Raw genomic sequence first — 11865 nt, 5'->3', positions numbered from 1 at the left:
AGTAGGGTTGGAAGGGGGCGCTTTAAGACTTGCACAGCCGTCTTCTCACCTTTCAGCATCTCCCGATCGTCTGATTTGGGGAAGAGACTCCAGAGAGCAGCGATCACAATGAGAGTCCTGTGATCAATGGGCGTGTGAATGGAGGGAGGGGGGTAGACATGACATGGACACTGCTCAGTGGAAGCCTGCACCTGGGTCTCTCCTTGTCACATCTCATCACTGGGGGGGGGGGGGGGGGGGGGATCTGTGGAGCCAACTAGCATGACATCAGCTGAGGGTAGTTTAACTCGCTGAAATATTCATGACATGGCAATAGGAACTGCTTGGTGGCTTTTAAAGTGATCTGCGACGTCTAGTCTGTGCAAGGCTGAGCAGAGGAGGGAGATCTGTGCTGGAATTATTAGGTGAAGGAGCTGACACTCAGCTTGTAGGGATAGGGGAAGGAGCTGACACTCAGCTTGTAGGGAAAGAAGTGACAAAGTTGTGTGTTGTCACTTTGCAGACCCCAGCACCTGGAGAGACTCCATCCTGCCAGGGGAGAGGGACTGTCAATATCTTCTTATAGGGGTGGGAGGGAGAAGAGGGGGAGCTTGCAGCAGCATCAGCTGGACTGAGGGGGGAAAGAAGGATTCCTGTGGCACTCCTGAAGTTGTGCTGTACTCTGGAAGGAATTAATAACAGACAGAGGGGACTATAAAGCAAGGATTTGCACCCTGGAGCATCTATCGGGACCCAGCAAGGCAGATCCTGCTCCAAATTCCCAAGCAGCTGCTTCTGTGACACCATAAGGTACAGAGACTTTTAATCCTGCTGTAATAACTTGTGTTGTTACATCCTCAGAGCCATTCCATCATCTACCTTTACACACCACACTGTGCCCTGTGCTACCCATGTCACCCTCCCAGGAACCTGCCTTCACCTTTAATGATTATTAGTATTATATTATTTGTGCAAACTTAAAAATCCAGGGAAGGCTATGGGCATTTGTAGTTTTGCACAGAATAATGATCATGCATACATAGCTGATCCCTGTGTCTCCAATAAGGCAATGAAGCCATGTGTTGCCAGCACCAGCTGCTGCTGATGAGTTTTTGCATAGGTTATCAGGTGATCATTTAAATTAATTATCTAAAAGGTCATTTAACAACAACAAAAAGTCACCTTTTAGGTCTGGCTTGTTCACCTGATCAAATGAAACACTTTGTTAATATTTGAATAGATTGTGGATGCATTTGTTACATTTGTTTTGCTTTTATTTTTATATATATATAGTATTTTTAAACAATAGGGTAAACAGTAATTTAACAGTAATGTAACCAATGTAATATAATAATATTTGAATAGATTGTTGATGCATTGTTACATTTGTTTTGCTTTTATTTTATATATATATATATATATATATATATATATATATATATATATATATATATATATATATATAGTATTTTTAAACAATATGATAAACAGTAATTTAACAGCAATGTTAAGCCAGCTTTTCTCAAACCTGGTGTTCCTCCAGATGTTGCTAGGGGTTCCTTGAGAAGAGAGCGGTGGCAGATTGACACCAGCATTAGAGGGGACTACAATGTTCACTGTCTCTGCTTCTCTGGCCATCATTAGTGTTCATTTTTAACACTGGGAAACCCTATTCATTATTCTTTTATTTTAAACTCTATTCAACCTACAGGCCATGCTATTGTACCATCAGCTTTGGCTCAAATTCATTTTATTTGGGGTTTCTTGAGACTTGAAAACTATTTCAGGGGTTACTTCAAGGTAAAATGTTTGAGAAAGGCTGGTCTAAGCTTTGTTTTTTGTTATTATATATATATATATATATATATATATATATATATATATATATATATTATAATATTCAGGAGACTTTGGTCATAATGCTTGTGGAATAGCTGCATATTTATTACACAATTGAAAATGATATTTGTGGAACTGTCATGTAGCTCTCATCAGCGATATGAGGATCATTGCCTATGTTCTAAACAGCCGTAGGTGTGAAATTCATATGCTGGCTATATTCCTGTCCAAAAGCTAAACACGCAAAGGCAACTCATTGTCATTCATCTGATGCTATTGGAGCAGTCCCAGTGAATCATAGTGTAGTAACAGAATGCTTTGGATTCATATAGACATCCCACACATGAACATTTGCCTTCAGATTATGGTATCATTCACATTGCTAATTTAAAAATAATTTTGGTAACCCCTTCATTGTCAGGGACCAGGCTGAGCCTCTACTATGAGCTCAGCAGTCTTGTGACATCTCAGACAGTGGTGACATTTGGATGTGACAGTCTTGCTTATAGTTTCAAAGTTTCCTGAGGCTGAATTACATTTTGTGGTGGCTGGAAGTTGGTGATCCTGTGGCTTTCTGAAGCAAAGTCCTTAATCTCTGTGATCTCTTTGTAATACTGATACCTATAGGATGACAGTTACTGTGCATACTTGTTTAATAGTACATTTAGTAGTATGTTGGATGATAAGCATGGTCAACATATAAGGCATCATAAACATCCCTTTACCCCCATTCCTTTTGGAAAATCATCTTCTAGGATTTTTTCCAGGTTTTCTCTAATGGTCAACATATGTTCCTTAAATTTTTAAGATGCTGATTATTAATCAGCTTTGTGTCTGTATGTGTATGAATATATATCAAGGCTAATCCATTATATACCATATTCTTATTGTCTCAGTGATCATCAACACAAATGTCAGATTGTATGGCATCCTCAAAATGCAAATATGTTATTTAGCAGTCATGCATAACTTGTGTAACTGTTGCTATTAATGGCTGCTGGGGGCCAAAGCTTTCCCCTTGTCTAGATTGTTAGCTAACACTAGTTAAAAAAAAACAAAAAACAAAAAAAAAACACAAACATGCTAATCCGTATATAAAAATGTGTCATTTTATTATGTAGTCTGTGGAAAGTTTACGCTTACCTGTAATGTGTGTACAAAAGGAAGAATATTTGTTAAACTGTAAAAATAGGAAAAATTGTAAAAAAGCTTGTAAAATCACGTTCTAGCTTTGAGTAACCATGTCCAATATAAGTAAAAACACCTAGAAATCTTTAATTTTGCAGATGACATAGGTGGGATGTTCTAGACTGTGTGATGATTTGCTTCACCAACTGTTCTCCAGCAATTGTACATGTTGATACTTTGCTTCAAGGGATACTTTTGTCTGTTAAATTAAACTCGGTATAACATTCTGAGTTTTAAAGTAACAAAAGTGAGACTACAAAACAAAATAGAATGGGTGAATTCATTTAAAAAACATAAAGGCTACTTGGGAAACATTTTCATTATAACTGGAAGGCACTACAGTCAATTGGAACATTTAGGACTTGAGATAAAAATCCACACAGTTGTGGATTTTTATCATTTGTAACATTTGATTTTGCAAAAAAGTTGAGAATTGCTTAAAGCAATGCAGCACAAAGAAATAAGAAACACTTTTAGATTGTTAAAATGTAAACGTAATCTGTTATTTACATTCTAATTTTTTTTTTTTTTTTACATCTTAATAATGAATACTACACTTAATATACTATTCCACACTCTCTTACTAGTTTTTGACACACTTAGTATGTATACATATTTGTTTCATTTTAGCCTCACTATTAGTTATCCTTTTCATAGTTGGGTTATACATCTGAGTAAAGAATGCTCTTCCCATGATATATGTTCACCTTATTGCCCTCGTATACATTTCATAAACTGCCTTTACTTGCATGACTCACACACTCTCCTACAATTTTTTTTTTTACACCTTTAGTATGTATACATATTGGTTTCCTTTTAGCCTTCACATTAGTTAGCCTTTTCTTAGATTGAGCCATACAACTACCTTGGGACTTCAAACTTTTACTTTTTTTCCCAGCCCCTAAATTCTGTCTTTATCTACAGCAATGCTCCAGATGTTTCCTGAAATGTGTAATGGGTATGTGCAAATAAAAAAGGTGTTCGTTACATCTTGTGGCTTTGTTAGAGTTTGGTGAGGAACAATTACCGGTTAGAGATTCACAGCTGTCAGTCACAATCTGCAGGTATCTCCTAACCTCTTCATTCCCGGTTAGGAAAGGAACATCTGTCTGTCTTTGTTGCTTTTAAAGTTCAGGACTTCTTTGTATTGATATCCATTTTTTTCCACCTTATACAGGCTATTAATCTAGTATAGTAGAGTTGTAATGCAAAGGTCAGAGACTACTGACCTCCTTAGGTGCTTATCGTCTTTTTATATAGTGTACCATGGTTTTCTTCCTTGAGGGCAAAGTAACTTAGATGATTGAGCAAAGCAAATATATAAGAAGCTGCATCAAGGACCATTTGACCTAAAGGCGCACATAGACCGAGTTGATTGTTGCTGATTTCAACCAGGTTGGGTGGGGACCACAGTGATTTTGGGTAGCAGTACTTTGATGATTGTTGTCTTTGATGCATTCTTGGGATAAAAGCATACTTGTTTAGGCAAAAAATTGTACAATGGTCATTTTTTGATGTCTATGGACAGCTTAAAAGATGACAGCTGGAACTTGCCCTGGGTGAAATGCTGGAGTTGTAATTGTGACAGGAGTCACTTTGGGCATGGGGGTTGTGGACCCCAAATTTCTTTAAAGAGGCTGGGAGACACCATGTCCAGCCTTGTGTGGCTTTCTTAAGTCACCCTGCATATTTTATGGATGCAGGGTGACCGGGAGGGTGGTGTACACTGAGAATATGGTTTGGACTATTTCAAATGGGACAGTATATGCATTACCCATATCTCTCAGGAAATATGGAGATCTACCTTATTCCTGTACACTGTAAGGCACAGGAAGTGCAACTCCTAAATTGGGCGTCCAGGAAATAGGAGAGACACAGTGTCTGCTAATCCGTGTGTATTAGCTGCAGAGAGAGGGGGGGATTGTTTCCAGCAGCCCATCCTAAAGAATGTGCTTTTGTCTAAAATAGGACAGTATGTTAATTGGGTCTGAGACTATTGATAAGCATGTTAATGAGCTCACCTGGCTGTCTACTAAGGGAGGTAATTACACAGTCATTGTTCATGTGGTATTCTCAAAGTATATATAAATGCTGTGTTTCTTTCAATAAAAGAGAAGAGAGTTACTCTTGATCGAACCTCTCTACAGAGCCTTGTCTCGTACTTGGGGGGGAATTAATGATGGGCTTCATGTATGGTGGATTGGAGTGGTCGATAGCTGTCCTGGTGTTCAGGAGCGGATTATCCTAGACGACTGTAACCCCTGTTATATTTGGGGTGTCGTTACAGTTATATAGGCCAGAAACTGCCCATTCAAGTACTACTAATATGGGTTAATTCAGTAGTCTTCAAGTTTGTGTTTTTATTGTAAATACAATTTTTTCATTGCTATGTAAAAATGCCCTAAGTATAGGCTTCATGGAACTTCAGATATGCCAGATACACAAGCCAACATTTGGGTCCAGCATTTATGGACAATTGCAAGTTAGGGTTAAGCATCAAGGTCCAAAACCATTACAAAGGTTAAAACCTGCAAACTCTGTGATGTAGGTGACCTAATCTGTTCTCACTACAAGATAGTCGATAAGTGAAAAACACAAGTATTTTAGAACTATGTAAAAATTTCCTATGTACAGGTTTCATGGAACTACAGTAATGTTGGATACACAAGCTGACATTTTACATGTCCAGCATTTATCAATGGCGCGTGCATGTTCAAGTAAGCATCAAGGTTCAAGACTATTATACATTTTTTTTTTTAACTTGCAAGCTCTGATATGTGGGTATCCTATTCTGTAATCACCACATGGTAGTTAAGTAAAAAACACAAGTATTTTAGAACTTTTGTTTTCAGTGGAAACACATGTTGGAAGCACTGCTGGTTCTACATTAGACTAACTGACTCCTAAACTGCTTTTTGATAGGGCCACCGTTGTGCGGGAGATATTCACAGGTATGGGTTCTCTAATCTGATAATCCTGATTTGTATGTACAAAATAGGTACAAGTACAATACTGTCACTTTTCACTTTATTTACAACCTCTGTGTGAGCTGTAGGTTGCTGCTGAGCAATAAAAGGTTACAAATGTTAGGATTTTAATAGACCTAAGTGCTAATCTTTCAAATGGAATGTTGTTTATTTTAGCTGTGCACTTTATATTATTGGTAAAGCAAATATCTCAACATTTCCAGGTGCTAAGCTCAGTGGTTAAAATTTTTTAATATAGATGTAACACCCTCCTAGTTAGGTGCTAGGAAAATGCATTTGATGGCTCTTTCTGCTTACCAGGAGAGCCAGATTTGTTAGTTTAGCCTGTCACATGTTTCCAGGTGTGATTTATTTGGTCTAAGGGAGTCTCCCCACTGTATCCAATAAGGGAGCTTGTTGGGCAGTGGAGGAAACCTAACCAGTAGCACACCAGGGTTTATGGCTGTCTCAGTGGGTGGGCATTGTTGCAGTGCATCCTGGGATTGGCTATAAATCCGGTTGGAGCATGAGACAGGGGGTCTTTTGGAGGGAGGAAAGTCCCAGGGGGAGGTGGATGGCTGTCTCTCCTCCTGCAGGTGTGAGGAAGGTGGTTCAGGTGGTCGGCCTAGTGAACCAGGTGTGGAGCTGAGCTGCAGAGGATCCAGAGGGCTAACAAGTGGAGCTACTGGCAGAATCATCTTGGGAAAAACAGTATTGTGAGTACTAGGAGATCTGCCTATGGGTCTGCCTAGGAGAGGGGACCACTCCAGAGAAGTCAGGGGATCAAGGAGCTAGCTCACACAGGAGTGTATCAGTAAAGGGGGTGCCCTGTAGTTGACCCTGAAGATTAGGAACAAAGGGGGTGCCAGGAAGGGCCCTGAAGTTGTTCTGCAGTACAGTACAGTTTACCTCAGGATACAGTTTACCTCAGAAAGCTCATTCAAATATACGTCTCAGCTAAGGGCAAAGTGATACAGCATCCTAGCCGTGACTAATGTTACTCAGTGTCATTCAGGGTTATTCAGCATTACTCATTTTCAAGTCGTCCCAGCCTATTGTGCATAGTTTATAAAGTTGGAGTATCCCACTCATTCCCTTCTCCTATCCAAGTTCTAAATCAAAACACAAAAACCAAAGCTACTGGACTGTTTCCTGATTGAGCTAAAACACTTGGGAAAAATGTCAAACTGTTATGTTGTTGCTAATGGTAACCCAGAGGAACCCGTAATCAGCAGCTCCCAAGGGAGTAGTGCTACATAAAGATGATTTAACTGAATACAATATATTTCAATGCAGAGTAAAGTTTGTAATCCCCTTCTCAGAATGCTTGTCCTTGTCCCAGTGGTGTGAGATGCTATTGTGCCAATCAATGTTATGAATATTTGAATATTTTTGACAAACCAAACATGGCCAATTTGCGTTCTCATCAAATGATGCTTCTATTTTTGCATTGCGTACAGGGGTGTAACTATAGCCATAGCAGAGAGCTTTTTCTTAGCTGTTTTAGCAGTCTAGATTTATTGCCCCTTCAACTTCTGTTGCAGACTGAAAATAACCCAGTGTGCCTAATTCAGTCGAATACCTGAGAGTTTCTCCACCGCTAAAACCATATTGGACAGCTGAAATTTGCAGTTGTACAAAAAAGTTTACAAAGCTAGAGATTGAAACTCAAGTCTGCTAATTACAAAAAAACAAAATACCCCTGCAGTGGGGCTCAATTAAGTGGGGTACACACTATAAGAAAATCGGGCGAACAATCCGATTTTCCTTGTTGTTTCGCAGCAAATCGGAACTGATGAACAAATATTCTCGTACGACAAAGGCTTTTTATTGCTGTTTGTTTCTGATCATGCGCAGTCTTTCTTTTCTGATTTTTACTTGTACAAAAATTGTACGAAAACAGTACACATTAAACAAAAATAGTTTGTTTTTTTTTCTGTACGAGAAACATTTTGGAGTTTGTCCCTTTTGAGAATTTTTGTATAAAAATTTATAATCGGCTGTCTAACCACAGCAGATGCGGGCAGCGGCGGCACATGCGCCTGTCCCCTGGAGGCGGAAGTTCAGAATCAGATACATATACGTGATCCTGCACAGAAGAGCCGCCCTATAGCAGTAAATTTGCTATGGGGTAATCCTGAAGCAGGTAAAGAAGTCTGTATTAGGGTTTTTAGAGTAGTGTGCAAGAGCATTAATAATTTTGTCATTATACAATATGTCAGGATGTTCATAATTGGTACTACTGTTACAACTATACATTTTATCTTCAGCACTGGTTCCTAGTAGTGTACTGATTATGCTTCCTGTCCTTGGCTTAAGCATACTTTATGTGAAGTTCCATGAACCTAACATAAAGTGGGAGACTTACTAAAACTGGTGCACACAGACTCTGGTGCAGTTGTGCATAGTAACCAATCCACTTCTAACGTCAGCTTTCAATTAAGCTTTGACAATAAAACCTAGAAGCTGATTGATTACTATGCACAGTTGCACCAGATTCTGTGTGCACCAGTTTTAGTAAATCTCCCCCAAAGTGCCACAGTTCACATTGCCAGCTGTACAGATAGCTACCAGGGGTTCCCAATCAAAATGTTGCCAGGGGGGCACAATGACTTGTAGTTATGCATTTTATTACATATGGTATTATTTGATACATTACTTTAATCTTCCCTGAGCATACCATTGTTTTCATATACATGTATTGCATAATGTACATTTAGACCCCGTTCACACTGGGGCGACTTGTCAGGCGACCTGGTTGCCTGACAAGTCGCCGTGGGTCGCCTGCCATAGAGTAGCACAGGACCCGTTCTAATAGGAGCGACACAAGTCGCTCCGACTTCGAAAAAGGGTCCTGTACTACTTTGGGGTGACCTGGAGCGACTTGCATTGACTTCAATGATATGAAGTCCGTGCATGCCGCTCCGAGGTCGCGGTGCGAGCTGTGCACCGCGACTTCACAGGTCGCCCCCGGAAGTCGGGTCGCCTGTATGTGAACCGGCTCTTACCGTGCCTAAAGTGATACTAAAGTCTCATTTTTTTCTTAAAAAATAACAAACGTGTTATACTTACCTGCTTTGTGTAGTGGTTTTGCACAGAGCAGCCCAGATCCTCTTCTTCTCGGGTCCCTAGTCGGCACTCCTGGTCCCTCCCTCCTGTCGAATGCTCCCCCCACCCCCTCAGCAAGCAGCTTGCTATGGGGGCACTCGAGCTGAGCTGCAGCTCTGTGTGTCCGTTCACACACTGAGCTGTGGTTCAGCCCCGCCCCCCCTATATCCTGATTGGCTAACTGACTTTGACAGCAGCGGGAGCCAATTGCAATGATGCTTTGTCTCAGCCAATCAGGAGGGAGAGACCTCGTGCAATATTGCTGGATTGAGATGGACTTCAGGTAAGTATTAGGGGGGCTGCTGCACATAGAAGGTTTTTTATCTGAATGCATAGAACGCATTAGGATAAAAACCATATGTCTTTACAATCACTGTAAAATGTAAAGCCAAAACGTTATTTGTTATTTTCTGCATTGTGATAGTTGGAAGCGGTTACCTTGTCAGCTTTTCTTTTTTTTTTTCTTTTTTTTTTTTTACTACCTGTGTCCCAATGGGGATACATCTGCTTTATGTTTAGAATCATTATATATTTATTTTTCCAAATGTGCTTCTTTTTAGTTACATTTTAGTTAAAATGTTATTGTTTTTTGAGAAGTCTATTTAAAATGTATGCTGTGTCCAGGGGTGTAATAACATCCAGCCCACATAGCAACCAACGCTATTTAACTGCAATTGTTCTTTTTACCCGGGGATATTTGTCCAATCAAATGTTCAATTCAACAACAATTGAACCACTTCTGTGTGGAATCTTTATCTTTTTATACATACCTTGCTTATTCAGCTATTGGAAAACCCTCATGAATTGGTATTTTATCTTAACCTAAAACTTTTCCATCTCTTAGCCAGTTAAAAGCTAGTGACATGTTAAAGAGTAATAACCTGTGTGATATTATTTGTGAATTGGCCACATTAAGTGTTCATTTTTGTATGCCTTAGCACTCATCTAGCTAAAACTGTATTAAAAAAACAGGGATTTGGGATTTCTATTCAGTGTAATATGCTACAAAATATATGGTGTTTTAGATTCTAAATTCTGAAAACTCCTATGCTGATGCTTTTGGCTTCTATACTTTGTTTCACTGACCATGAGCATGTTTATAGAAAATAATTCTGACGTTTCTGCAGCTTTTATTTGCTGCATGCTTGTCCTGGGTCTATGATTTGAAATGATCAGAATTTGATCCAAAAATGGGGGCTACCTTGTTATGCTTAGTGTATTTTAACCTAAATTGAAACCACAAATATCATACTTAAAGGGTAACTCCACTTTTGTGGGGGAAAAAATAGCAAATAAAGAAAAAATAAAATATTGTATACAAATGCGACACAAGTCATATTGTGATTGAATGTTATTAAAAAATTACCTTTCCTTTTAATTCTGCAGTGCTAAAATTTTCTGAAAATGCAATGCAATATGACTACCTGGAGTTTTTCTGTACACAGAATGTGTACTGACCCCCCTCCCTCTGACCACCCCCCAGAAACATAATTTCTCTGTCGCTCATTGACAGACGTAGTCCTCGTTGATTCAACACACTCGGGTTATGCTGCCCTCTACAGGAGTAGGACTAGACAGGAAAGAAAACGTTCTGGCCACACCCTAGGGGCAGTCCCAGAGGGTATATCCTCTCACTTCCTGCTCTAGCAAATCAGTTTTTTTCTGTCTAGTTAGGAGTAAGGACCTAGATACCTTGCTGGGATCTTCGGTCCTGGCAGGATTTTTTTCTTAGAAAAATTTTTTAGACAGCTTTTTTCTCCAGTGTTCCTGTGAGATCTTCAAGCAAGAAAGCTGAACTGGGCGACGGGCTGGATGTTGAGATCCAGTGGTCACCCCAGTTCAGCCTACGAGCGCGTGCAGGCCATAGCTCCGCGCTGGGTCGGCCGCGACATAGTCCCACTGGACGGGGACTGACCCTGCGAGTTAAACGTCTCGCTGAAACGCCAAAGACCATGAGTCACGGTGTCCGGATTGGTCGACAGCCCTCCCACCTCGGTGAAGAGGGGTACTGTCAGGAGTTGGTGCCCACCTGGTTCCGGTATGGTGAGTAGTATGTTCCCCCTTTCCCCCTGACGGGTCTTGTGGTAAACGCGGGCCCCTCTCTGTAATGGTAAGGATGGGTCTTCCCTCTATCCTATAACATGTCACAGATCCCCCTGTTTGAGTGTGATTTTTGTGAACAAGAAGCCAGGAGGCTTGGTTTGGGAGCTGACAATCTAATTGCAAAGATGTTAAAATGATTGAAGTCCGGGACAGTACTAGAACTTTACGGTGATAGTGTAAGGTATCCTACCTGTCAGAAGCCACAGGGCGATGTCTATACATGTATACTGCATTCCAGATCATTCCTCCAGCTAAGCAGATGCCTCCCGACGGCCACGGACCGCATACGGCCCGCCAGGGTCCGGTACCGCCGACCATGCTGACCACCATGAGGGTGAAGGGTTGTGAGGCCGAGATCCTTCTGCAGACATGCCGCTATTCTGTGCAGGCCGCCGCCATTGTCTGGTAGTTCGCACGAGGCCGCCATTTTGGCGTAGCCTCGTGTCTCCAGCATGGGGGCAGCCATGTTTGAGGTGACTCAAACACCTCGTGGAGCTAGGGGAGGCGCCGGAAGGCGTGCAGAGGGGTGGAGCCGCCTCCTTTCTTCCCGGGAAGCCAGCCAAAAGACTTCCTGTCTGTTCTAGACAATGCTGAAACAAGTTGCATTTTGAAACTCTGAGCAGTAAGTGGTGAGCTTTGGGGTCTATCTCTCTCTCTCGCTCTATAGGAGTCCCTAAGCAGG

General features: G+C 40.8%; 1 protein-coding gene across 2 annotated transcripts in view; it reads left to right on the top strand.

Moving 5' to 3' along the window:
• The first annotated feature begins 635 nt into the window (after nt 1-635).
• Nucleotides 636-11865, top strand: part of CDH23 (cadherin related 23) — a 1628602-nt gene continuing 1617372 nt past the window's right edge. For both annotated transcript variants that reach the window (XM_082268007.1, XM_082268006.1), the window contains exon 1: nt 636-789. The gene's annotated coding sequence lies outside the window, so the exon portion shown is untranslated. The remainder of the gene's footprint in view (nt 790-11865) is intronic.

The sequence above is a fragment of the Pelophylax lessonae genome, assembly GCF_965119305.1.
Source record: "Pelophylax lessonae genome assembly, chromosome: 9".
NCBI classification, from domain to species: Eukaryota; Metazoa; Chordata; class Amphibia; order Anura; family Ranidae; genus Pelophylax; species Pelophylax lessonae.
This window is presented reverse-complemented; position numbering and strand designations above follow the sequence as displayed.